The 27,356-nt window shown below is 40.4% G+C and overlaps 1 pseudogene; it reads left to right on the top strand.

The window, feature by feature from the left end:
* Positions 1 to 27,356, top strand: LOC149746921 (uncharacterized; annotated as a pseudogene).

Raw genomic sequence — 27,356 nt, 5'->3', positions numbered from 1 at the left:
ATGCTACTATACCAGGTACCATCTGTAATTGATGAGCGGTTTTCAAAACCATCCCCAGCTGAAGCATTTTGCAGTAATCCACTCCGGCAATACTTGCTTGCTGCCAATAAGTCCCATAATTCAGACGGTCCACCCGAGTCATGCCTCAAGGAGGGTAAGTAAAGGCTTCTTCTCCCTCTCCACCCCTCCCTCTCAATCATCTCTCTCTCTCAGGAACAGGCCAGCACTACTGAAGGCCAGTTAAATTCATCTCCAGATCTGACTGCCAAATGAAACGTTAAAATTCCCTCAACTCCTCTGAAGAAACTTTGGACAATCAAATAACATAAAAATTCCAACCAGATGTCAAATACTTTTAGAGTACAATTTCTCATATCTTTTTACTTTCCTCTAATCATTTTTTTATGGGGAACATTTACAAAAATAAAATATTATGCTCTTAAGAATTATATGATACTGCTGTTTTTTTCCTTAAGCGAAGCATATCTTTCTTTTCCAATTAGATATTAGGAGCAAAAAAATTATTCAATGCACGAACAGCACTTAACACAATACTAGGCAGAAGTAACACCTCAATATTCTATTATGTTATATAATGACATTTATATCACATACTAAAACAAGGTTTGAGTGAGAAACAAAAGTATGTTGAGTCTCCACTTTGCACTAGATGAGGGACCAGAGCTGAGGACTGGGTTTTCCTCTTGAGAGACAGGAACTGAATATCTTCTGAAGGAAAAATGGCAACCTTATATAAAATAACCCAATCACTTTTACAAAAAGAAACAGAAGAGGGGAAAATTTTAAAAGCCTGTGAGAGAGAACGAAAAAAAAAATCAATGTTCAGAATAAAGACTACTGAGAATAAAAGCAATCCAACTGAAGACAAAGGGTCCAACTTTTCCATGTAATGTCAGAAGGTTAAATCTCATTGAGGATAATTTTCCATATTGACCCACACTATGAGTGTATGTGTGAGTTAGGACCCAACATCTGTGAGTATTTTACTACTTCCATGTTGAAAGAAATATTTTCTTTTGCTCCTACCCTTCAACAGAACAACACCCAGAATGTATTTTGACATCCTGAGAGACAGAATTGCAAACATCACCTTGCAATGGACATCTGTCATTTTTGTGGGTTGTGTGGTGTCTGAACCCCACTCCTTCTTGAAGAATCCCTCCCTCTGTGGCAAAGCAGGACTTGTGTGTCACTCTAGAGACTGAAAATTCCTGAGATTCATTTTTACAAGCCTAACTGGTGTCTACGTAAAAGCCCATGACTTGGGCTCTCTCAGTCTGATTCCTGCAGCCCGGACTTTGAAATTGAAAGTGAAGCTGAAACGCAAAGGCCCTGGAGACAAGTCCCTGGCAGTGGTCGCCGTAGTAAAAAGACTATCTGCCTATGAATGGATAAAGAAGATGTGGCACATATACACAATGGAATATTACTCAGCCATAAAAAGAAACGAAATTGAGCTACTTGTAATGAGGTGGATGGACCTGGAGTCTGTCACACAGAGTGAAGTAAGTCAGAAAGAGAAAGACAAATACCGTAAGCTAACACATATATATGGAATTTAAGGGAAAAAAAAGGTCATGAAGAACCTAGGGGTAAGACGGGAATAAAGACATAGACCTACTAGAGAATGGACTTGAGGACACGGGGAGGGGGAAGGGTAAGCTGGGACAAAGTGAGAGAGTGGCATGGACACATATGCACTACCAAGCGTAAGGTAGATAGCTAGTGGGAAGCAGCCGCATAGCACAGGGAGATCAGCTCGGTGCTTTGTGATCGCCTGGAGGGGTGGGATAGGGAGGGTGGGAGGGAGACGCAAGAGGGAAGAGATATGGGGATATATGTATATGTATAGCTGATTCACTTTGTTATAAAGTAGAAACTAACACACCATTGTAAAGCAATTAAACTCCAATAAAGATGTAAAAAAAAAAAGACTATCCGGGGGCAGGAGCAACTGTGCTGATGGTGGGGAGAGTGTCAAGCACCAGCCACAGAAGCAGCGCAAACTACGATGTCCAGCAGCACATCATGGAGGTGGCAGTTCTGTCCACAAGGGCTGAGCTCCATGGAGTGATCTGGAGCATTGTTACTGGCTCTGAAGCCTTCTGGCCCGAATCTCTTGCAATCTAGGCCACTCTCGAGCTATTCACTAAATACCTTCCTCATTGTCTTTAGTGATTTATTAAAACAAGTTGCCGGACTTGATACAGCACTGCAACCTTACCTTGTATCTTTTTGCCTCATTAAAAGCCAATTTTTTAATTGGATATGAAAAGCTACACAAAAGTCACAAGAGTAGTTCAAAACATTCCTGAATAGCCTTCAGCCAGTTTCCCTGTTAATATTATTAGACACGGCTTTATCCTTCTGTGTGTGTGTGTATTTTTCCTAAACTGTTTAATAGTAAATTGTAGACATGATATCTTTTCCCTAAAATGTCATTGTGTATTTAATAAAAAGAAATTCTCTTACAAAATCACAGCACAATTTTCAAAATCATCAAATGAATACAAATACGATACTATTATCTAATTTGCAGACTTTATTCAGGATTTGCCAAGTGTCTCCATGATGTCCTTTATAGCAGAAGAAAAGTCAGGATCATTCTGGAACTATTTAGTACATTTTAAACAAATTTACCTCCTGCCTAAATCAGCCAGAGTTGTTTTCTGCTGCTTGCGACAGATAACCCAAATTGATAAAAACACTTGGAACCAGGAATGAGGTTCTACAAGTAATAGACTTTAAAATGTGCAATTGCCCATGTGGGAAAGGGTAGAGGCACAGGGAAGAGAGGACCTGGGACGCTGGGCTGGTAAGCTGTTGAGCTATTTACGCTGAACTCTTGAGACCATCTACATGCCTAAGGAGGCTGCTGTATGAATGGAAAGCATAGGAATCGTTCCAAAGGTTGCAAGCTAGTGATTTCTTACAGTTATCAATAGGATCCTATGAGAAAAAGACATGAGGAAAAATGGCCCTTCTTTCTCTAGACGTGTAATGCCTGGGACTCTACCAGCCCTTTTGTGACCAGAGAGGGACAAGTTTGAAAGGAAGGACAAGCCTCTGAGGATGCCATGGCATAGATGCAGAAACAGTGGATCCTTCAGAACATGGCTGAGTTTATCCTACCTCTGGAATTTTAGCTTTGTGAGATACATTTTCTTATTACTTAAACAAGTTTCTGTCAGTTTTCTATTACATGCAGCTGAAAACACCCTAAAGATAAACATACTCAGTCAAATGACTCCAGCTCCACGTTGACATTTTGTTTGATGGGTTAGCTGTTCTCATAAATATAAAACTAGAGGAGGTGTCATTATCCTCTACTATATCATAAAGCTAGTTTCCTAGATGCTTCCAACATGGTATCTCTTTCTTCAGAGCACCAGAGAGGGTGGAATAAAATGCTGAAAGCATCAACGATGTGCAAACTACCACTGGTGAGAATAACAACATGAAGAAGCCTCTTAAAACAAGCTTCTCAGTGTTCTTGCATAACAGAGACAAAATATCCCATCAACGTTTATTAAAGACTTAATAGTACTAAGTTAGTAAATAATGCTAAGTAAGTCCTTTGTGTGAATTAATTCATTAATCTACACAATAGGCTACACAACAGCAATCAGTCTCATTTTGTAGATGAGGATCCAGGATTAGAGAGATTAATCAATTTCATCAAGATCACAGAGATCTTAAGCAATGGAATCAAGATTCAAACCGAGGTGGTCCAGATCCACAGCTGGCTTACTATCTTTTTGACAATTAAGCCAAAGTGATGACTCTCCCTGAGGGAAAATTAGTTTAACAGGTCAATTTGAACTGAAAAGTAGGTGTTTGTGTTGAAGGAGGGGTACAGTGAAGGTGTTATTTCAAAACTGAGATGCCCTCAGAGGGGCGAGGGGGTGTCAGTTTGGAGGAAGGGCGCTGCCCCATCTCCACCAGCGCTGACTGCCTACCCGACTCCAGGGTGGCCACTGCCACCCCACCGCCTCCACAGATGAAAGTGGCTGGCACAGAGGGACCATGAGGGGAACTGTAACAGTTTCAGAGGAATTGTTACGTTTGACAAAAACCTCTCAGAGAGCAGCCAGGGCTAACGGCCTCATTTTCTGGAAAATGAATCCGAGACCCTTGCTCAATTATATCCCTGACCCACTCTCCTGGGCTTCAGAGGATAAGATAGGCTTGTGAGCTGCCCGAAGGTGGGGAAATGCCTGCTTATTTTAACAAAGTTCATGACCCACTCTCGGCTCTGCACAGGCCCCTATCCCTACTTTATCTGCTCACTGGCAGCTTGACACGCCGCCAGGCCTGGATAATTCTTCGCAGAGAAGCACAGAGGTACGTTTCTATCCTTCCATCTCTTAAGACATCACTTATCTGAGTTTTACACGTCCTGACTCAAAAGGACGGGCACGTGGGAGTGCGGGCTGGAGCAGCAGGAGGCATTAAATACATAGTTGGAGTGACTGGCTCCTATCCTATTGCAACAGTGCGCAGGATTACTCAATAGTGACCCATTTCTGTAATTAGCCGATCAGTATCTGGGGAAAAAAATAATAAAAGCTACCATTTGTGATCTAATTACATTTTTGCCAGGCACTGAGCTTAGTGCCTTGTATACATTATATTAATCAATTCCCACAGCAGGCCTCTGATATGAGTACTGGCATCCCCAGAAAACAAGTGGAAACCAAGGCTCTGGGAAGTTAAGTAACCCTTCCACAGCGAGTAAGCAGTTATCACCAGTGATGTCAAGGTTGGAGCAGAGACCCAAGCTCCTCGTTAACCAAGATACCACTTCACCCACTTCTTAATATAATTGACCAAAAGGGAATAATACTACAAACAATTACTATTCCGTAATTAGCCTCCTTTCCAGTAGGATCAAATGCTAGAAAGAGGGGCATGGTATTGTGGGTGCTTGGGAGAAATATTAATCAGGAAGCTGTATTAGGGCATTTCATCAACTTGCAGCGCTTGACTTCTTCTCGCAGAAATACCTCTGCTTGGTTTTCACACCACCACTCACTCCTGATTTTCCTCCAACCTCAACTTTGCTCCTTCTTAATTTCCATTTCTGGTCCCTCCTCCTCTGCTAACCCTTAACTCTGTCGTCCACCCTCTTTTCTCTTCGAATTCCTTTTCTAGGTGAACTCATCCTCTTCTATGGCTTAAAATAACACTTTTGTACTGATGACTCATAAATCTCTATCCCTAGCTCTTAACACCCCCTGGGCTCTAGTTTTATATATCCCACTGCCTACTTGACATCGCCTCCTAGCTGTCTAATAGACATCTCAAATTTAGTGTGTCCAAAATAAAATTCTTGATTTACCCCTAGCTGTCTTCCTTATCACAGTTAACGATATCACTACCACCAAGTTTCTTAGGCCAAAAAACTTGAAACAACGTTCATTTTCCTACTTTTTCTCATGTTTCTCAAACAATCTATCTGCAAATCTCACCAACTCTCATCTCCAAAATGTTTTCAAGATCCCACCACTTAACACCATCTCCATTGCTACAGCTCTAATCCAAGTGACCAGTGTCTCACACCTTGGCTGCAGTGGGCTGTTTCCACTCGTTTCTTGCCAGAGTTCATTCTCCAAACAGCCAGCCAGGGTGATCTTAAAGCATAAAACAGATCAGATTGATCTACTGCTTAAAAGTCTCCAGTGGTTCCACTGGGCTTAGAGGAAAACACCAACTCCTCAACATGACTAACAAAGCTGTACATGATACATCCTTGGCCAATCTTTCAGACATGACCACATACCTCTCTCCTCACCATTCTCCTCATTCCTAGGCCTTCTTTCTATCCTCCCAACACACTGAGCCCATTCACACCACTGGCCTTTTGAACATGCTGTTCCTTCTACATAGAATGTTCTTTCATCAGATCTTCTATGATTACCCCTTTCCCCTCATTTGAGTCTTGGCTCTAATGTCACCGCCTTAGAATGATTTTCACTGGCCATTTTAGCTAAAATATTGCAATATCTTCCTCCGTTCAGTCCTCCAAGTTACACTACATCCCATCACCCAGGTTTATTATTTAAAATGCACTTGCATTATGTCCTAAGTATTATTTCGTGTTCACCATTTGTTGTTTGTCTCTACCTCCTAGAATATAAACTACAAGATGAGATCCCTGTCTGAATGTGTCCCTCTCTATGTAAGTGCTGAGCTCTCTTGTGATACAAGGGAGGTCAAGCTTCTACAGAGGCTGGATGAATTATTCCACAATGATATCCACTCACGATCAAGCAATCCATTAACACTTAGTAACCAAGAAACATTCAGATTAAAGTAATGGTTTCTAGAATTTCTTGACTCAGAATAATATGTTGTGGTTGGAGAACACAGATATTTTAGCTACTTAAATAGACCTTCAATTTTAAATTAACAAATCAACACTTTTACCCATCATCTTTTATCAATTTGAATGTGTTTTCCATTCAAAATGGGACAAAATCATTTGATGACAATAAAATTTCAGGGACCGACAAACCTGAGGACCAGATCTCTCTTATTCTGGTCAATACAAAATAAGGGCCTAGAACTGGAGTAACAGCATATCAGAAAACTAAGGTACGTGGCATAGGATGAGTGGTCAGGTGACAGGCAGCAAGAGTCTTCAGTCTGCAGCTAGAAAGATAACAATTTATGCACAGATAATCTATTTTGTGAAAATGTCACCTGTGGTAATTTGAAAGGAAGGCGATAAACTTTGTGAACTTGCAGCTTTACAGGAAGTGATTGGGAAACAGAACTTTTCTAGCAGATGTCGACTGTTGTTGGCCACCTTTGAAAAGGTACTACAATAAAAAGAATGAGCTCAGGACACAATTAACTGATTTGCAAGCAAGTATGGAAGGTAACGGAGATGGTCCAGAGAATCTGGAAAACAGACATAGAAGAGGCAACTGTTTCTTATCAGCAATTGGTGAAAGACTGGAAGATTAAAACACAGCCTTGTGTCAAAGAATAAATCAAGGGTATGGTTTTCACACCCACTGTTAAACTTCTGAATGAGTTAAGATGGCACTTAGCCTTTCATTTGGACAAAAGAGCCCAAACGAAAAGAGCCTGAAGTTGTGGCTCTTCCAATGAAGCCTGGTTGGTTTAAGATAACTCCAATTGAGATGAAACCGAGAGAGGGATGTCTCAATAAAGAGCTGCGTATGTGGCTATTAGCACGAGGAACTAACCAAAATCAACTATAAAAAAAAAAAAAAGTTGATTAAATTTTTTAGAAAGTTGTACAGCCAAAGAAAACTAACAGCCTTCCAAAAATGTTGGTGACAGTTTTTTGTAGTCTAAAGACAGAAACTTTAACAACAGTTGGGCTTGTGAGCTTCTGAGAGCATTTTCAGGCTAAGCTTCTCATCCTTGAAGGGGGGCACATTCTGTAGTGCACTTTTCAGATGGAGCAAAGGCAAATAATAGAAAAAGAAAGACCTCTAAAGGGCAGATCCAAGGGCTACATGGAACAATGGATTGGAAAACCCTTTCCCAGGAGCCCAGTCAAAACCTAATCATGAAGCGTTCCTTATCTCCAGGGGACTGGGACCTGCAGTTAGATTTCAGGATTGATACGGACCAGCGACTTCCCCTTTCCAAATGGGAGTGCTGTAGACACCCTGCCAGTCTTCTACCATTCTGTACTATGTGTTTTGGGGAAGAGATAATCTATTTTTTCAATTGGTTTGAAGATCAAAAGGAGCCATATCCAGACCATCAGGCACCACCCAGACATCACAAGCTTGGACTTTGATGCCCTGATTGGATAGGACTTTTGGATTGTCTCCTCAGAGACAGACAAAGTGAGCTGAATATTGATACCATAAGTGGTATCCTTAGTGCTGCTCACCAAACATTTCTAATTCTCTCACCCCAATTACATGGGAGGATTATAATTCCTTGCTCCCTTTTGGGTGGGTGGGACATGTGACTAGATCTGGCCAATGAGTTGTGAGCAGAACTGTCATCTTTTACTTCCATGTTACAGCATTTATTTCCTAGTGTGAAACCTTCCAGAGGTCTTTTCCATATGACACAGTGATCATCACTGATTGCGATGCTTGCTTCATTTTGGGAACCTGAGCAGCTATGATAAGCAGAGCTTCCTTGATGATTCACAAAAGCCAATTGGCTACATAGTTATTGTTTCAAGCCACTAAAATTTTGGAGTTTATAAGGCAATACCTAAGCCTCCAGTAAACTCCCTTCTTTGACATCCTTTTAAAAATTCTTAGTTTATCATCTTATAACAATGGAGTAACACTCTAGGCACTGTTTTATGACCTACTTATAAAAGTCTCATGCATTCTTCTGTATCATTTATATACATACTTTGCAACATTATCACTTGTGGGCGTGCAATAGTCCATAGTAGGGATGTTATGTAATTTTTACTAAATCCCATAGTGTTAAACTTAACTGAGCTGTTTTGAGTTTTTAGTATGATAAAGAACAACAGAATGTATATTCTTATAGCTAAATCTTAACAGTAGAGTCACATGATTTTTAATTCTTATAATTAAAATTTGGGCATCAAATCATATGCAAAATTTTAAATATTTTAGGATTTATTAATTTATCCATTTATTCAAGTTGAATTTTAGGCACTACGGACTGAGTAGTAATCAAGATACACAGCACCTTCACGGATCATATTACCCAACTGCTTCCAGAGAGAGTCAACTGATATCCTCTGATACACCCTACTGCCAACAAAGTATGAGCGCCCACTTTCCCACACCCTTAGCCACACGGAGGACGAGCACAGAAGCGTCTTATTACCATCCATAATATCTATTCAGAAAGTCCTGCCCCTATTTGAAGGTGAGGAGAAAGATAGTAACCTCATGTCACGGTCTAAAAATATGCTTATTTTCAGAAAAGTGTGCATCAGAAACTAAAATGAGTAGTCAATCTTCTTTATCAACTTGGAAAAGGGGGCAAATCTCACATGTGCTTTCTTTAGTCCGCTTTACAGCACTCCTTCCATTGTACAAGTTGTCTACTCATGTCTGTTTCCCTCATTCGATTATCAAGTCCTTGATAAAGAACAAGGAACAACGTTTAAGGAAGTATTAAGGTAGCCAATTACTCAAGCCAAGCCTTCAGGAGACAAAGGATAAATCACATCCATGCTTATACTCTCCAACTTCGCTTTCTCAGTAACAACAGGCAATGAATGGCCATGTTTTTCTTCTGTTCCTATCATTCCACTTCACTGAAAGGCAAGTTATTTATGCAGATAAAGGCAGCAACTGTTGTGCAGTTGAAAGAGCCTGATCACTGGTCATCTTTTGCAAACTCATAAAAAGAGTTGGATAAATAGCTGAAGGTTGGCATTATTTATGTAGATATAAATTTTCTACTCACATTATGAGAAACAAGAAAGAAACAGAAGTAAAGAGCTATAGATTGTTTTTCCATACCAGTTCCACGTGTAAATGCAGTGGCAATGCACAGTGATGACACAGAACAGAATCTGGTATGCCGAACCCATGGCAGTTAAAATCCAAACCAAAAACTCCTGCCCTAAAAATTTACTGGCAAATTTGTATGATTAAGATTTAGGCATGATTATTTTTTAAGCTCTTCAAGGGAAACTTTTGGAAAGAGCCTAAAAGGAATATGATTCCAATGTTTTACAAGAAAAAAATATTATTTTTCAATAAGATATAAAATATTTACTATGTGCCAGTGATGGTGTTCTGAGTGATTTGTAGATATTACTGTGAAAATGTAATGTTCAAGGATGCATTTCATCCTACCTAAACCATAATTTGAGCAGTATATCAAAACCTTAAAAAAAATCCAACCCCAGTGGAGTACAAATTGACTATTTCTGAAAATAAATGTGTGCATATCCTTAATGTCATTAGTTTCCAAATATTCTCTTTTAGATTTTCCCACCAAACTAGTAAATTTTGATCAAACATCAGAAAGTGGTATGCAATATAAAGATATGAGAAAGGAAACATGATACACTTACTTCCATATTTATTTAATTTGCCAGAATGATTTTCTTTCCTTTTGGGTTTCTTGCTGGGCCCTTGAGGAATACTCTGTCTTTCTCTAGAGTGGGAGTGCAGTGTATAAATCTTCCCAAAACCTGGCTTACACTTTAGCCTCTTACTAATAGAAAAAATTTTCTCCAGAAGGCATTCAACCTTCTAACATCGACGCTCTCACCTCACTGACCCAACCTCATATCACCAGCTTCTCCACGGTGGCCTCTGCTCCACACAAAGCCACCTTCACCACTTTTGTCGACTCTTGTCTAACCTAGCTGTTTCTCTTTCCCTTCTCTTCTGCTTAGTTCCTCTCCCCTAGCATTTGTCTCTTTTGTTTGTCTTCTGAAATGTCTTCTCTCTACCGTTTATGATTCTAAGCTCTGTATTTCCTTTAAGTCCAGCTCCACACCCCACTCCACCTTTCAACCTTCCTTTTACCTTGATCACTGTTAGATATTCTCCAAAGCCCTATAGATCAGACTCATCCAGTGATCCCACACTTGCTTACATGATGACCTGGAATTATTTACTCCTAGCCTTTTAGGTAGATATATATATATATATATCTGACTTACCCAACTGGTATCAGTAGAAAAATTATTAGACTGGGAACTAGGGTTCTGTGGCTCACCATACAATTCTTTGAGTATTACATTACACAAATCACCTAACAATTGTTTCTTAATGCGAAAGAGGCAGTGTTGAATTACAATAACGTCATCTTCACACCTAGCATTCTATGAATCTTCTTAGATTCACAGAATTGTCTTTTGTTTCCCTTGTATCTCCCATAACACCTACTACAGAGCTGGACAAATAGTACTTTAATAAATGTAATTCAATAAATTTAATAAGCAGGTGCTGGTAGATTGATAAATGAGTGGGTGGGTGGGTGGGTGGACAGATTCAGCTCTATGATCTTATCAACTTTATAATCTCTCATTTCTCTGGACCAGCTAAAGTAAAACTTATCAAATGTTTAATATTCTCTTTCTATACTAATCACGTATGTTACTAATGAATACTATTCTCATTCTTCTTTTGTTTGCTTCCCAAATATGCTCTAATAAAAGAAAACTCTCTGCCTCCCTTCAGAAAAGCCCTGTGGAATCTACCTGCTCCAAAGAATATATCAAGTTGCTTTTACAACTTTAATTACTCAAAAAGAAAAGATTCAATTCAACACTGAGAAATGTTATGATTTTTAAAAAATGACTGGTTCTTATGAGATGAGATTATGTTGCATAACCGAGACCTGAAATTTGATTCTCATCTATGGTAACTCTGGATGTTTCAATTTGGTAAAATCATTTTCATCAACAATTTGACAGAGAAAAGCAAAAGAAAATGATTTTGTGCCTTCTAACAGCTGTAGATTTGGGAGCAGAGAGTACATGACAGGAGTATATGTGGATCAAAGTGTGAAGATGTACTTAACTCTCTTCCAACTCATCCTCAGCGCCATTTTTAAGATCTAAGAATTAATTCCCATGTACGCAAACCAATTCAGATTTCCATGTGACTTACTGCTTTACATTTCCAGGCAAAAACTACCTGTAGGAAGCCTGTATGGGAGGAACCTACAGGAAAGTTGAAGGTAGGAATCCTTTCTGGAAGATCAGGATCTCTCGCAAAAAGACTGAAATATTGCCTTCCCGGGAGTCTCTTCTTTGTTGGTCTTTAGCCTCCATCATCACTCTGCCCTCTAGTTTTCAGATTCCTTTCTACAATATCAACAGAGCACACATGGAACAGTAAAGGTAGTTATGACCTAAACCCTTAATCCCAAATATCCAACCTTTGAGACAGTTCTCTTTCTCACTTATACAACGCTCCATCCTATTTCAGGCATAATTAAAATATCTCTGTCTACTCCAAAATCAAGATATTTCATGATGATGGAAGTGGGGACCATGTATTCTGGGCTTTTACAGGGTGTTCCAATTTTAAATATTGTATATGACTTCTGTCCAGTTACATAACTACTTATCAGGTCATATTTCAATTTTTAGTTGTAGTCATATGGTCACCACAGCTGTGGGTTATAAAATGATGCTAGTGATAATCCTGCCAATATAATTCTCAAACTTGTATTCATTCAACAAATATCTACTGGTTAGGCATTTATTTACTCAGCAGACATTTACTGAGTGCCAGTTATTGAGCAATGATTTGAGATACAATGATGAATAAAACACAATATCAGCCTTCTAGAACAGAGGTCAGCAAACTTTTCCTGAAAAGGGCCAAGAGTAAATGTTTTAGGCTTGTGGGCCATATAGTTCCTATCGTAACTGCTCAACTTTGCTGCTGTAGTGGGAAAGAGCCATTGAAAATATCTAAGTGAATGAATCTGGCTGTGTTCCAATAAAACTTTATTGACAAAAACAGGTGGCCGACCAGATTTGGCCCATGGGCCATAGTCTGCTGACCCCTGCTCTAGCTGTTTATAGCGTCTAGACCAGTACCATCCAATAGGAAAAAGATGCAAGGCACAAATGTGAGTCATATATATATACTTTTAAATTTTCTACTAAGCACGTTTTAAAAAGTAAAAAGCATCAGGTGAATTTCACTTTACTAATGTATTTATCTGACTTGATATATCCAAAATATTATCATTTCAGCATGCAACCAGCGTTAAAAATTAGTAATTAAATATTTTGCATTTTTTCTACTATGTCTTTAAAATATGGTATTTTACACTCATGGTGTCTCAATTCATCCTAGCTACATTTCAAGTGTCTCATATCACGGGTACTTAGCGACCACCATGTTGGATAGCCAGCTCTAGACAGATGAATAAACAGGTAGTTGATAGGGATAAGTATGAGGTACTTAGTACTTGTTATCCCTAACAAGGAGGAGGAAAAGCCAACCTCATCTCCATAGCGGTTGTGGCTGATGGCCGGGGAGGGTTTGTCAAAGGACAGGCATACCGGGAGCTCCTTAGTTGAAGACAGGGAGGAGGGGGGAAGGAGGATTCTGGACAGAGGAAAGATATGCATAAAAACCTGGAGACAGGGAAAGGTGCAGCTTCCTCAAAGAACGTAAAGTAGCTCAGTATGCACAGAGCCTGGCAGGAAGGGTGTTGACCCCCGTTAAGGCAGTGGGAGTGGAGTGAGGTGAATTAGTTGTGAGAGAAATTAATGAGACAGAATTGACGGAACCTGGAGATTGATCGGACACGGGATGAAGAAGAAAGATGAGGAAAGGATGATGTTGAGGGTTCTGGCTTATACAAAATGCAAAGACAGAGCCATCATTTGTCAAGATGGGACGCTCAGGAGCAGGGGCAGACTTGGGGAAAGATGAAGAGTTTAGCCTTCGACACTGAGCTTTGAGGCTTCAGGGAGGCATGCACAAACATAATAGGAGACACACACAAGCAGCCCCCATGCACAGAATATGCCTTCACGCTCAGGAAAGCACTTCATGTCAGTAGCTGCCTTCATTTTGCGATCAACAGTCTCTCCCTTCCCTTCAATAAAGATTTTTTTCTAGTGGCTCTGCCACCACGTGAAGGGGATGAAATCCTGTCTGCCAGAAACACTGACTCTCTCCTCTCCTCTTTGCCTAATTAGCTCCTGTTCATTTTCAGGTCTCAATTAAAATGTCACTTCCCAGAGAGACTTCTCAGCTCCCCCCAGAAGAGGTCAGACCCCCTTGTGAATACTCCCTATATCTTTTTCCTCAGTGGCAATTTCCACACTTGTAATTTTGCATCTATCTGTGTAATTAGTTGATTAATGACTTTCTGCCTGAAGGTAATATTCAGCAAGACCTGTGTCTGTTCTTACTCCACACTCTAATACTAGCCTCTGACTTCCCTGGGACATGGTAGAGAGATGCTCGGTAAATATTTGTTGAATGAGTGAATATGATATTGAAAGTCCCCACTGAAATCCAAAATTATCTGGAAAGGATTATAAATCTTAGCATGAATCAGTGCAGTGGATTCCAATTATTTTTCTATAATTTAACTGAATTTTTTTTTCAATTCCTCATTCACAGCTGAGGTGGCAGAAATTTAATCACTGTCATTTCCCAACATTGCTAAAGGCATTCCCTGCCCAGGAAGCCTCTTCCGACTGGAGTGGGTTATGTCAGGAGTCCTATTCCTTCCTTTCAGGGCACAGGCTTTTAGAAACTAGAGCCAGAAAGACTGACCCTTCCCTCAATTTTCTGCCCTGTAATATCCTTCTCTTTAGGCAATGTGTGGACCAAAATTTAGCTGCATGAATGGAGGTATGTGGCAGAAGAGAGGGATAAAAAATAAAAGCGAGGGAGGGGCAGAAATGGGTCAATAGTTTAAAAATGTTATCCAATCACATTAGTTTATTTAAAAATTAAGAGATCACATAAATTAGGAGTTTGGGATTAACATACACATACTACTATATATAAAATAATCAACAAGGACCTACTGTATATCACAGGTAACGCTACTCAATAACCTATAATAACCTATATGGGAAAAGAATCTGAAAAAGAAAGAATATATATATATAACTGAATCCCTCTGCTGTGCACCTGAAACTAACACAACATTGTAAATCCTCTAGATTCCACTATAAAATTAAATTAAATTAAAATTTTTTTAAAAATTAAGAGATCGGGCTTCGCTGGTGGCGCAGTGGTTAAGAATCTGCCTGCCAATGCAGGGGACACGGGTTCAATCCCTGGTCCAGGAAGATCCCACATGCCGCGGAGCAACTCAGGCCATGCACCACAGCTACTGAGCCTGCGCTCTAGAGCCCGCGAGCCACAACTACTGAGCTCACGTGCCACAAGTACTGAAGCCCACGTGCCTAGAGCCCGTGCTCTGCAACAAGAGAAGCCTCTGCAACAAGAGAAGCCACCGCAATGAGAAGCCCGTGCACCACAATGAAGAGTAGACCCCGGTCGCCACAACTAGAGAAAGCCTGCTTGCAGCAATGAAGACCCAACACAGCCATAAATAAATAAATAAATAAATAAATTTATTTTTTTAAAAAATTAAGAGATCACAAATAACTATGAATGAATGGATTTGGGATCAGAGATGTCCACTGCAGGACAGAATATATACAGCAGCAAGAAACATGAAGAAGAAAACAAAGTTTTTCCCAAGGAGTCTAACTACTGAGCAGAACAGAACCACATCTTCACTTTTGTGTCCCCCATGGCATGCAGCACAGCCCAGGATGGAGTAAGCCCTCAGCTCATAGTTCCTGAATTAAACAGCAGTCTAAACTTCTCCCTCATAATTACTGATTAAGTGCCTGTTGGGTTGCCACCTCCAGCTCTGGATCACAAGTTGGATGAAGGCATGGATACTGAACCAGTGATGCTGTGCCCTTCTTACTTCCTGCTGCTTCTCTAGCACCCACCACAGTGCCTGGTGCAAAAGAAGTGTTGGGTAACTATTTATGCAATAAATAAATATGTTGAATAAGAACAGGGCAGGTGAGAATGTGCAAAGCCAAAATCCCCCTATCTTTCAAGCCCTAGCTCAAATTTTAAGCCTTTATCATAGTAGCACTTCCTCCTAGACAGAAGTTTTTGCTCCTACCTCTGACTTCCTCAAGTATCTTGTTTATCTCTCTTGGAGCATTTATTAAGTAGCAGTACACATAGTGGTTAAGGGTGCAAGCCCTGGAACCAGAATGCTGTTGTTTAAATAGAAGCTCAGGCATTTACAAGCTATAGTACTTAGGGAAATGACTTAAGGTTCCTGAGTTCTGCTTCTCATCTCTCATTCTCTCTGCTTCTCATCAAAATGAAGAAGACTATACTATCAGTTTATTAAGGGTTGGTGTAGGGCTAATGAAGTAATACATGAAAAACTCTTAGTTCAATATCCAACACATAGTAAGCATTCAAAATTATCTATTATATTTATCACTCTACTTTTATGATGATAGTTTTTAAAACTGCTACGTTTATTGAATACATAATATATTCTCAACATGGTAGAAAGCATTTTATATGGGTTTTTACAATGAAGCCATAAGTGATCCTATGCAGCATTACTTTACCTACCATTACAAAGCTGAGGCTCAAATGGTTACACAAACTGTCCAAGGTCACATAACTAGTAATAGATTTGCTGTCATTTGAGCCCAGCCAATAAAGCAGCAGCCCTGCTCACTGTCTTCATGAATGTACACATCTTAAGTTTTACACTAGGTTATAAATTCCATTGCGGGCAAGGATTTGGTCTGATTTATTTTTGTATCCCCCAAAGCATCTAGCTTAATGCCTTATATGCCAATGATCGGTAAATATTTATTAAATGACTGAACACAGAGTGAAGGGATCCCACAGTCAAATTTTATCAATGTCATCATTTTGTCCCAGCACTAGCTCTGCAAAAGTTGCTCCCATGCAGTGTGAATAGAGGGAATCCTTTCCATGTTTAAGCAGCACCTACTCCAACATACACAGTAAACAGAGCAGTGTTCCCCTAAAAGAAATGCCATGTAAATAAGTTCTTTGTACAACCAAGTCTAACTGCATGTTGGCTTGATTCATCAAATATGTAGTATCCAAAAAAGTTTGCTTTAAGCCATGTCAGCAACATAGTGACACATTTCATTAGTGCCCTCTATACACATTTGAAATTTTAAAAAGCATTTATATGCTCTGTATGACTTTGTTTGTACTAGACAAGCTGCCTTTGACAAGGGCTGGGGAATGGCGAGAGCAACAGCGATGATGATACAGTCTTGCTCAGAATACACCAATAGCAACCGTCACACAAAATAATGCATGGAGAATTTGTGGCCCTGCAGACCCCAAACAGGAGCAGGTAGGCAGTGAGTCGCCAGCTCGGGAGAGGAAATGACCTAAATGGGAAAGAGTCTTAAGTGTTTACAGGATCTTAAAAATGCTAGAGCAGCAGTTCTCAAAGTTTGGTCTGTTGACTGCCAGCATCGGCATCACCTGGGAGCTAACTCCACAGTAATGCAAACTCTCAGGCCCCAGCCCAGCCTTCACACTCAGAAACTCTGGTGTGGGGCTTTAAGAAGGCTTCGTGATGATTCTGATGAACGCTAGGGTTTGAGAACCACCAATACAGGGCATAGATATTCATACCCTTCTTTTCCAGAAATGAATGCTGAGGCCATAATTTTTCCAAGATCACACTACTGGTTAGTAAAGACCGGAACATCTACCTCCTGGTTCACAGGAAGGAGGGCTGGGAGAGGTGAGGGCAGATGCAAAGGGACTTTATGTCCTTGGAGCCTAAGTTCCATTTATATCTGAAGATTGTGAAACAATTAAGCAGGGGTCTCCGGGTGAAGACTGCAGAGACAGGTTCTGACAACCACTGGATTAACGGCTGGAAGCACTGGAGTAAACAGAGTTAAGCCGGTGTTCTTTACTGTAGAACATTTAACGTGACGATATGTAATATTCATCTTCCAGAGGATGATAAGAGTATGTAGTAATTGCCAAAATTGTTTTACCACAACCTCTGTACTAAGTTATAAAAAAAAGTGTGAAATGCCAATCTATATTATGTCAAAATGGTAAACAATATTTGTTAGATAACTGATTGGTTCATTTTTTAAATGCAATCAAATCAGTCAGACTCAAAGATGCTTAACTTGTAGCCCATAGGTTCCTAAATGCTCTCTGGTTCCCAGGAAATTATAAGCAATTCCCTGAAATTATAAGCAACATTTTTTATGAGTATGTGCAAATATGATATTTTTCTGGAGGATTTCCAGAGATTTTTATTAAATTTACTAAGGGATCTATGGCTTATTCAATCACTTGATATGTTAGCTTCATGAAGACACAGCCAATAAAATCTGAGCATTTCCTTTAGCTTAGATTCTCAAGATTTCTCACTTTCGCTACTACAAAATGCTCCTGATTGCTAATCCTACTTCCCTTCCAGTCTTTCTGGTCCACCATTTAATTTTCTTAAACGTCAAACCTATTAACATGCATGCTTAAAAACCACTGCCTACCAATTCAAGTATAAACATTTCAGACATCCACAATACGGCTCTCTCTTCCTGGCCTCATCTCTCACTCTCTCGTGTATCCCACAGTCAGACAACTTGTTCTTCCCAGACACACTCACCTTGACCACCTCTGTATTTGGAACTACCAATCTCTATTTCCTTCCCAGACACTTTTTACACACTTCTCTAAAGCTGTCTCTTCCATGAAGTCTCCCTGATTCACCAAACATTCAGATTTTCTCCTCCAATCATGTCTCCAAGGCAAATACATGTCAATCTGTTATGATATGAATCATACTTGGAATATAAATAATCACTACTGGTATGTTTCTCATCCCTCCTGTGCTTGAGCACAGTAACTGTTTTTACTCTTGTCTTTAATTTGTTTGTCTCTGGATGTTTTTGCTGGGCCACCCCACTCTGGGCTATCACCAGGAAAGCAATATTTACCTGTCATATGTTTTCTCCTGAAATGATCAGATTTTTGTCAGGGAAAAAAAGCTCCTTTCAGTTCAGAAACAAATTCTTATCCATTTAGAAACCAAGAGAAATCTAGATTTTTTTTTTGTATGGTTTTGTTTGTATTAGAAGAGGCTGCCTTTAACAAGGGCTGGGGAATGGCAAAAGCAATAGGAATGATGTAGATTCAGAAGCATCCGTCTATCCAGCAGGTACAAGCAGAAGCTTCTGTGCAAGCTTATTCCTGAGATAAAAGAATATAATTAAGGAAGATCAATAAAACAACAAAGATTTTCTCTTGCTCTTTGTTCATCTTTCTCCTAATGTTGAAGAACTATCACATATATTTTCAGAAGTCATGAATCAAAAATAATCATTTTGGGTTTTGATACATTAATCGACCTCCAGTAGTCATCATTCCTTATTCCCACTTTCTTTCTCCTTCAGTAGAAATGCCTTTATTGGAAATAAAAAGATAAAACAAGATGTTGGGGGTAGAGAACAGGAGGCCAAAAAGACTTAATTCCATGGACAGAAAATTCTAAAATCAAAATTCCAGCCAAAGTTGGAATTTCACAGGAAGAAGTGCAGAGGATTAGAATCCTATTTATAGACTTACTGGCAGGGCCAAGTCTGAAGAAAGAAAGTATGCCCCTCCACAAACACAAACCTCAACCCAGAACTCTAAGCAGCCTGCTTCAGCCAGAGACATGGGTTTGAAATCACAGCAGAGTTTGGGTTGGAACAGAGCAGTGGGCAGCCATGACCATGGACACAGCATAGAAAGAGCTCAGAGTCATCTCTGTCTATGTATGTTAGGGGTGTGGGGTATCCCAACTGGGAGACTGAAATCCTCTGTGATCTAGGATTCCCTTTTATTCATTCCAATCAGAAAAGAAGATTGTAAATAAACCCATTGGCTCTGGGTTTACTGACACAACCAAAATATAGAACTAGGCACGGAACTTTGAGTTTCCACATTGAAAAAATCTACCATATCCATTAATTTATACACGTATAAAAGATAATCTGGGCTTACTATTTCCCTTTCCTGTCTCTCCCTTCTCTAGTTGGCTAGTGACAGACACCAATTGGCAGAGACGGATTGAGAAATGCAAACAGAATGGTAGCTAAGTAAATACAGGAGTTTAACCACCACCCCTCCAAGTGTTTATGCTTAAGCATCACAACTGCCATTCCAGAGTTCAAAATTTAACTCTTCTTTTTCTCAATACATTTTATTTCTTCCTGATATATATTTCCCCAGCAAATTCAGCTTATGTACAAGTGAAAACGGCAATCTACCAAGGATTACCTAACTGGGTCCTACCTAATCTCCTTTCAGTATTTTCTGTCTGACTTTGAGCAAGTCTTTCTCCTACCCGCCTGTCTTGGTTACTCTCTCTATAAAGTGGGAATGTCTTGCTCTTCTCATTAAGTCTAGTGTCTGCTCTAAGGCATGTGATGCTATAATTCAATAAATGTTAAATGATGCTAACAATTTGCATCATATCCCTCAAAAGCACCTTGAGTGCTTAGGATGGATCTAATAAGTAAACTAAAATAAATTTGATTCCCTAGAACTGCTTAATAGAAGAGTAACTGAGATGCCCTCAAGTTAATTACTACCAATCGGTGGGTGCAAGAGATGATTCACTTTTTTGAACTTCAATTGGAGGGACTGATTTTACGGCTCCTCGGGTCTCTTTCACTGTTGAAATCCCGTAAAATAAATGAATAATCAAAAAAAGAAAAGTCTGCTGTTGCTTAAGCCTGGGTTACTGCTCCTTCCATCTTTTTTTGTTTTTCCAAAATCAGTGCTGCCATCATGATACACATCCCTCAGATTCTGTTCTGATCACAAATCTAGGTGCACAGTTTTCCTTTTATAATACAAATATGTGTGCGTAGTGATATTCATTACCATTGCCTTTTACTGTGCTGCACACTACCCCAGAACGCTGAAAAACTACACATGCAAATATCAAAACAGAAGACCTACTTGAAATATGTTCTTATTTTCATTTGAGTTTATCTATTTAATAAGCCATTTGATCCAGAAGATCCTTCCATTACAGTGTCTGAAATTTGGCTAACTTGCTGCCTTAGGAACCACTATAAAAGCTGTGATATTGCAAAAATAATATTATAACTTTATTTTATAATAATATAGAAAATGTGTCCTACACCATACAATGGCAGACTCAGTAATACAGAGTAACGCCTCATTTATCCAGGATGGTTGGGTAATGAGGTAGTCCACTGTGATTTGTCCTGAGAACTGAGGCTTTATTCCCTTTGTACACCAAGAGGTTGTGTCTGAACTAATTTTTGATGGAAAGATTTCCCAAATGTATTACACAATTTCTGGCTCAACCAAATACATACATATTGTTAATGATGAAGTCAGCACCTGGCTATCAGCCATCACACTGCACAACATCACAGTCAGATGGAGGCCTGGGAGGGCAAGGCTTGCTTTTGCTCCTTTGTTAAACGTTCTCAGCTGGTTCTGCTTTCAAAGTCATGTGTATGAAAGGCTTTATATTTCCCTTCTCACTATTAGTTGCCCTTTTATCATTTTCAATATTCTTGCTCCAAGCAATTTTCATTCCTTTAAATTCCTGTTTTTAATTTGTAGAAAGCTCGATAACAAAGCCCTGCTAGGAGTCACTGCAATTTCTGCATATAAGCTAAAGGGGGCACAATGAGGAATCAGTGGGAATGAATGAGGAGCCCTGGGTGGTCAAGAAGTAGATGCTCCAACTGCCTGCTTCTTTCCCAGGACCCAGAGAGTGAGGTTGCTGAGAACTGTCCACAAGAGCAAGTACTCTTGATTCTGCCTCATATTTTTATCTCATTATTTCACCCTGATGGTGTCTCTTTAACTAGATTATATAACGTCCATAAGGGCAGGAAACATACTGCATTGTTCATCTGGTTTGTCACGCTACTTACTATAGTGCTGAGCACATAAAATGTTTTCGCACGATTTGTCTGTGCAAATCCATATTTAAATGTTAATACAATATAATACTTAAAATTTCTGTTATTTAGCATTAATTTTGCCAAACTTTCCCTCCAATAGAGTTGACTGACTTGTCCTAGACATTGCTGTAAATAAAGATTTCTTGTTTAATTTGTGGCGCCATAATTAGAAACCAACCTGCATATTAGTTACTCTCTTTTCCTGATTCACAATTTTTTCACAGAGAATTTTTTTCTGTCTGTGTAATTTGTAAGCAAAATTTCCAGCTCTGTGCTGACGCCCAACTGTAGCCTTTATTTTCACATCTGCATGTCCAGTAACTCATTAACATCTCTTAAGCTGTGCCTGCATCAAACTTTTCTTGGCTTGTCAAAGGATCTTTCCTTTGAGCATGGCAGTGAAAAGAACTGTGAGTGGAGACCGCTCCTAGGAACAACATGCAAAGGCATCTCTGGCCCATTTAGATATTTATTCAGAAATTCTCATTTAATGTCCTATGTTATTTCAATTCTTTTCACCCTGCAAAAGTCACTTCAGGAAATCATCTTTCCTTATGATTACAATTTTCTCAAGATCAAGGTCTTGTTTGGCCCAGGATGTAAAAGTCCATACTCTCTTGGCCACACTGCAAACATGTCTTGCCTCTGTCTATAATGTTTCAGTTGCTTCTGAAATCATTCTCTAAACCTGTAATGTGTCCATGCCACTTGTGTGGAGACACTTGGGAAGTGGGGTCACTAATCTAAATACAAATCTAACACCAAACATTGGTTATTATTCTGCACCTGCAGAGGGACTTGTAGAGTGACACAGCCTTATATATGCTACCTGACACCAAATCCTCCTGGGGACAGTAAGGTCTGCTCAGATTCTAATCCTACTGCAAGAATTCACTGAGTATCTCCTTTAACATGCCCTTGTTTTCTTAAAGCTAACTTTTTTTTTTTTGTGGTACGCGGGCCTCTCACTCAGCGGCCATGGCTCACGGGCCCAGCCACTCTGCGGCATGTAGGATCTTCCTGGACCGGGGCACGAACCCGTGTCCCCTGCATCGGCAGGCGGACTCTCAACCACTGTGCCACCAGGGAAGCCCATAAAGCTAACTTTTTAAAACACCATCTCATTTAGCTGTAAGAAAGCAGGTGCAAAAGTCACTTTTGTGCTCATTGCAAACATTTATTTTTCTTCCTGACATCCTTGAAAATCCAGAACGACTGAAGCCTATCCTGATCCTTAAGCCGTATTCTCTGTAAGCAGAATATGGGACTGACACAATATAGTCTCATGGCTAGCTGGATATATTTTACAGTATAATCTGTATATTGAAGCATGAATAAAAATATATACGTACATCTTACAGAGAAATAATAAAATGCTCATGTACTCACCAAAGACTTGAGATATTCAGCATTACAACCCCCTCAGTTCCCTGTGAACCCACCCCAGTCATATTTTCCTTCCTCCCCTCCAGAAGTGACCACCATTCTGGGTGGTCTTACAGACATCTATAGAACACTCAATGCAACAACAGCAAAATACGTTCTTATCAACTGCACATGGAACATTCTCCAGGACAGACCATATGTTAGGCCATAAAACAAGTCTCAGTAAATTTAAAAGTACTAAAATCATACGATATGTTCTTAGACCACAATGGAATAAAAGTAAAAATAAATAACAGAAGCAATTTTGGGAAATTCACATATATGTGGAAATTATACAGTACAAAACTAAATAACCAACGGATCAAATAAAAACAAATCACAAGGGAGATTAGAAAGAGATTAGTAAAAGTGAGAACAAAACATACTAAAATTTATGGGATGCAGATAAAGCAGTGATTAAAGTGAAATTTACAACTATAAATACCTATATTTAAAAAGAAAGACCTCAAATTAATAACCTAACCTTCCACCTTAAAAATATAAAACAGTAAAGCCAACTAACCCAAAGTTAGTAAAAGGAAAATAATAATAATAATGATGATAATAATAATAAAGAATAGAGTGGAAATAAATGAAACCAAAAATTAAAAAGAATAGAGAAAAATCAATAAAACAAAAGTTGGATCCTTGAAAAGATCCACAAAACTGACAAAATTTTAGCTAGACTGACTAAAGAAAAAAGTAACACTAAAACTACTAAAATCAAGAAAGAAAGGACATCACTACCAATCTTACAAAATTAAAAGAACTATAAGGAAATTCTGTGAATAACTGTGTGCCAACAAATTAGATAACCTAGATAAAATAAAGGCCTAGAAAGATACAAACTATCAAAATTGACTCAAAAGAAAAAGTCTAATAGAGCTAAAAGAAGTAAAAGGATTGAATTAGTAATCAAAAAATTCCCAAAAAGAAAAGCCCGGGGCCAAGATGATTTTGCTGGTGAATACTACCAAATGTTTACAGCAGAATTATTAACAATCCCTCACAAATTTTTCCCAAAAATAGGAGGAAAGGAACACTTCTCGAGTCATTACCTGAGGCCAGTATTACCCTGATGCCAAAACCAGACAAAGAAATCACTAAAAAAGAAAACTATAAATCAACATACCTTATGAATATAGATGCAAAAAGTATCAACAAAATAGTGGCAAACTGAATCCAGCAACATTAAAAAGGATTTATCCCAGGAATGCATAGTTGGTTCAACAAACAAAAATCACTCAAAGGAATACACCAAATTAACAGAATAAAAGACCAAAAAAAAAATCATCTCCATACATGTAGAAAAAGCATTTGACAAAATCCAATATTATTACCATCTAGGATAAAGACACCCAACAGTAACAGAAGGCAACTTCCTCAACGTGATAAAGGGCATCTATGAAAAACCCACAGCTAACATTATATTTAACAGTCAAACAGTGATTACTTTCACTCTAAGATAAGGAACAAGACAAAGATGCCTATTCAACATAATACTAAAGGTTGTAGCCAGGAAAGTTAGGCAAGAAAAGTTTTTAGGAATGGCATCATCTTGCATGCAGAAAATCCTAATTCACTAAAAAAAGCTATTAGAGTTAATGAAACTAGTTCAGCAAGATTGCAGGATACAAGATCAACATACAAAAATCAACTGCATTCTTCACACTAGCAATAAACAAGCCAAAAATGAAATTAAGAATGCAATTTCATTTACAGTAGCATGAAAATAACATTCTTAGAGATAAAATTAACAAATAAGTACAAGACGTGTACACTAAAAACTACAAAACTTCATCAAAAGAATTTAAAGAATACCTAAATACAGAGGAAGACACCTGTGTTCATGAAAGACTTAATATTTTAAGACAGCAATTCTTCCCAAATTATCCACCAGTTCAATGGACTCTCTATCAAAATTTCAGCCACGCTTTTCTACAGAAAGTAACAAACTTACCCTAATATTCCCATAGAAATGAAAATAACTAAGCAAAGGCAAAATAATCTTGAAAAAGAAGAGCAAAGTTAAAGGACTCTCACTTCCCATTCTCAAGACTGGTGCTGGCAAAAGGATAAGACAAACTGAACAATGGAATCGAATTTTGACAAACAGACCCATTTATGGTCAATTTATTTTCAACAAAGGTACCAAGAAAATTCAGTGGGGGAAAACAGTCTCTGCAACAAATGGTGCTAAGGCAACTGGATGAAAAGAATGAACTTGGACCACTATGTCATACCATATACAAAAATTAACTAAAAAAATGAAATACTTAAATATAAAGGCTAAAATTCTAAATCTCGTAGTATAAAAACAGGTATAAATCTTTGAGATTTGGATTAGGCAACGGTTCTTAGATATGACACCAAAAGCACAGGCAACAAAATAAAAATTAAAGAGGTTAGACCGTGCAGAGAGCGAGGGTTGGGTATATCTTCAAGCTGAGGCGGTGCCCACCACCCATACTGGTGGTTCCTCAGGAGTCAAAGGGCCCGCCATCCCTCTTGCTCCTGTGGCAGGGCGCCTCCCGGCTTCCCTGATGTTCCCTGCCCGTGGCTGCGGCCTTGACCGAGAGCGCTGGCGCCCACCCAGATGGAGCAAGGGACCGCTACCACACATACGCGAGCTCCTGGCCATCTTGCAGCGCTTCAGGCAGAACCCTAAGGAGCTCAGGATTACCCGGATCCCGCGGGTGTGTGACCGGAGGGGCCCAACCCTGTCCCTGAATTGCGGGGAACTGGAGCCGCTGGGTGAGCTGACCAGCGACGCTCTCTTCAACTCCTGCTGCCAGGCCCTGAGGAACGGCTGCATGACCCGGCTTACCTGGCGGCCGCCGGCCTGGCGCCAGGGCTGGGAGTCCTTTCAACTTCGGGGCCACGGGGCTGCCCTTCCGCTCCTGCAGCACGCTGGGGAAGGGCATCCAGCACCCAGCTAGCGCGCAAGCCGGGCGTGCTCCCCTGCATCTACAGGAAGACGCCCTCGCCCTCCTCGCCCTCCTCGCTCGGCGCTTGCTGGAGCACGTGACCTTCACGCTGGGCCTGCAGCGGCACCGGCTGATGGCCACGCCCTCTTGAGCTGCAGTTCTCCACGGTCAGCCTGCTGGTGCAGGGCCTGATGGCGCAGGAGGCGGTGATGTAGACCCGTGGCATCGCCAACGTCAGTCTGCTCTGGTTGCTCTGGTGCCAGAGCCAGCACGGCCACGACAAGCTCACGCTGAGACCCAACCCGACATGAAAGGAACCCCCGGGCTGGCTCCCGAGCCTCGGCGTGCCCGAGGACAGGATAACCGAGCAGCCCACCAAGGGCCTCCTGGGGCTGTGCATCAGTGAGACTGAGCTGCACCCGCAGCCATGCTGCCCACGGGTTCCGGAAGGAACTGCCGCCGTGACCCCCTCCTCCAACGAGGCCTGCGGGGAGGGGCAGCCGGTGCACCGTGACTAGGCCTCCCCTCACCCCACCCCCGGGACTGTCCATTGGCACTGGATGGAGATGGGGGCTCTAAATTTTAGGGGGGACCACAGGGCAGAGAGCTGGGGACATTGTAGGGGAGATGCAATGCCTCTGCCAGTGCCCCCCCTCCCCGAGCACCCCCAGGATGGACTGAAGGACTGCCCACCCGCTCTCCAGTCTAGAGTAGGCAGGCTGCCCCTTGGCTGCGTGTTTGAGGAGCGTGGACAGAAGAGGCCCGTTGGCACGATGGGTGGGCCCAGCGGTGCGCCCACTCTGCCACACAGGCCCCAAGGCACTAGAGCCGAGCAGGGAGACCCCATGGCCCACGACGGGGAAGCATCCTGAAATCTGTACCCTTTGGCTTAAGGGATTTTTTGATGTAATAGTTTTACTTAATGCTTTATTTTAAGCATATACAACACTTTGGTTTTAGGGGTGCTCACATAGTTTCCCTCTTCAGATTTTTTTTTTTTCAGTGTCTTTACGTTTTAAAGTGTACTTTCCTGGGGAAGGGGCGGGCAGTGTCTTCTGGTTTCTCTAGCTGCATAAAGTGGTCTCCAGACGGTGTCTTTATACCACATCTGGGTTAAGGGTGTTGGGGCCAAGAATCACAGCTTTGTGAGGAGGGACAGAGGCCTAGCAGGCGGTGCTGGGTACAGCAACTCACATTAAATAGTGTGCACATCCAAAAAAAAAAAAAATGTAAGTTGAACTTCATCAAAATTAAAAACTACTTTTATGTTGCAAATAATACCATCAGTAATGCAAAGGGGAAACCTATAGAATGGTAGGTATTACTTTTTAAGTCATATATCTCTTATAGGTCTGTATCCAGAATATTATAAAGAACTCTTCCAACTTAATAATAAAAAAGACAACCAGAGGCTTCCCTGGTGGCGCAGTGGTTGAGAGTCCGCCTGCCGATGCAGGGGACATGGGTTCGTGCCCTGGTCCGGAAGGATCCCACATGCCGCGGAGCGGCTAGGCCCGTGAGCCATGGCCGCTGAGCCT

The sequence above is a fragment of the Delphinapterus leucas genome, chromosome 17 (assembly GCF_059928025.1).
Source record: "Delphinapterus leucas isolate spDelLeu-1000000601 "Yukka" chromosome 17, BTC_Dleu_Yukka2, whole genome shotgun sequence".
Lineage (NCBI taxonomy): Eukaryota > Metazoa > Chordata > Mammalia > Artiodactyla > Monodontidae > Delphinapterus > Delphinapterus leucas.
The sequence above is the reverse complement of the archived record's forward strand: the minus strand, read 5'-3'. Positions and strand labels throughout refer to the sequence as shown.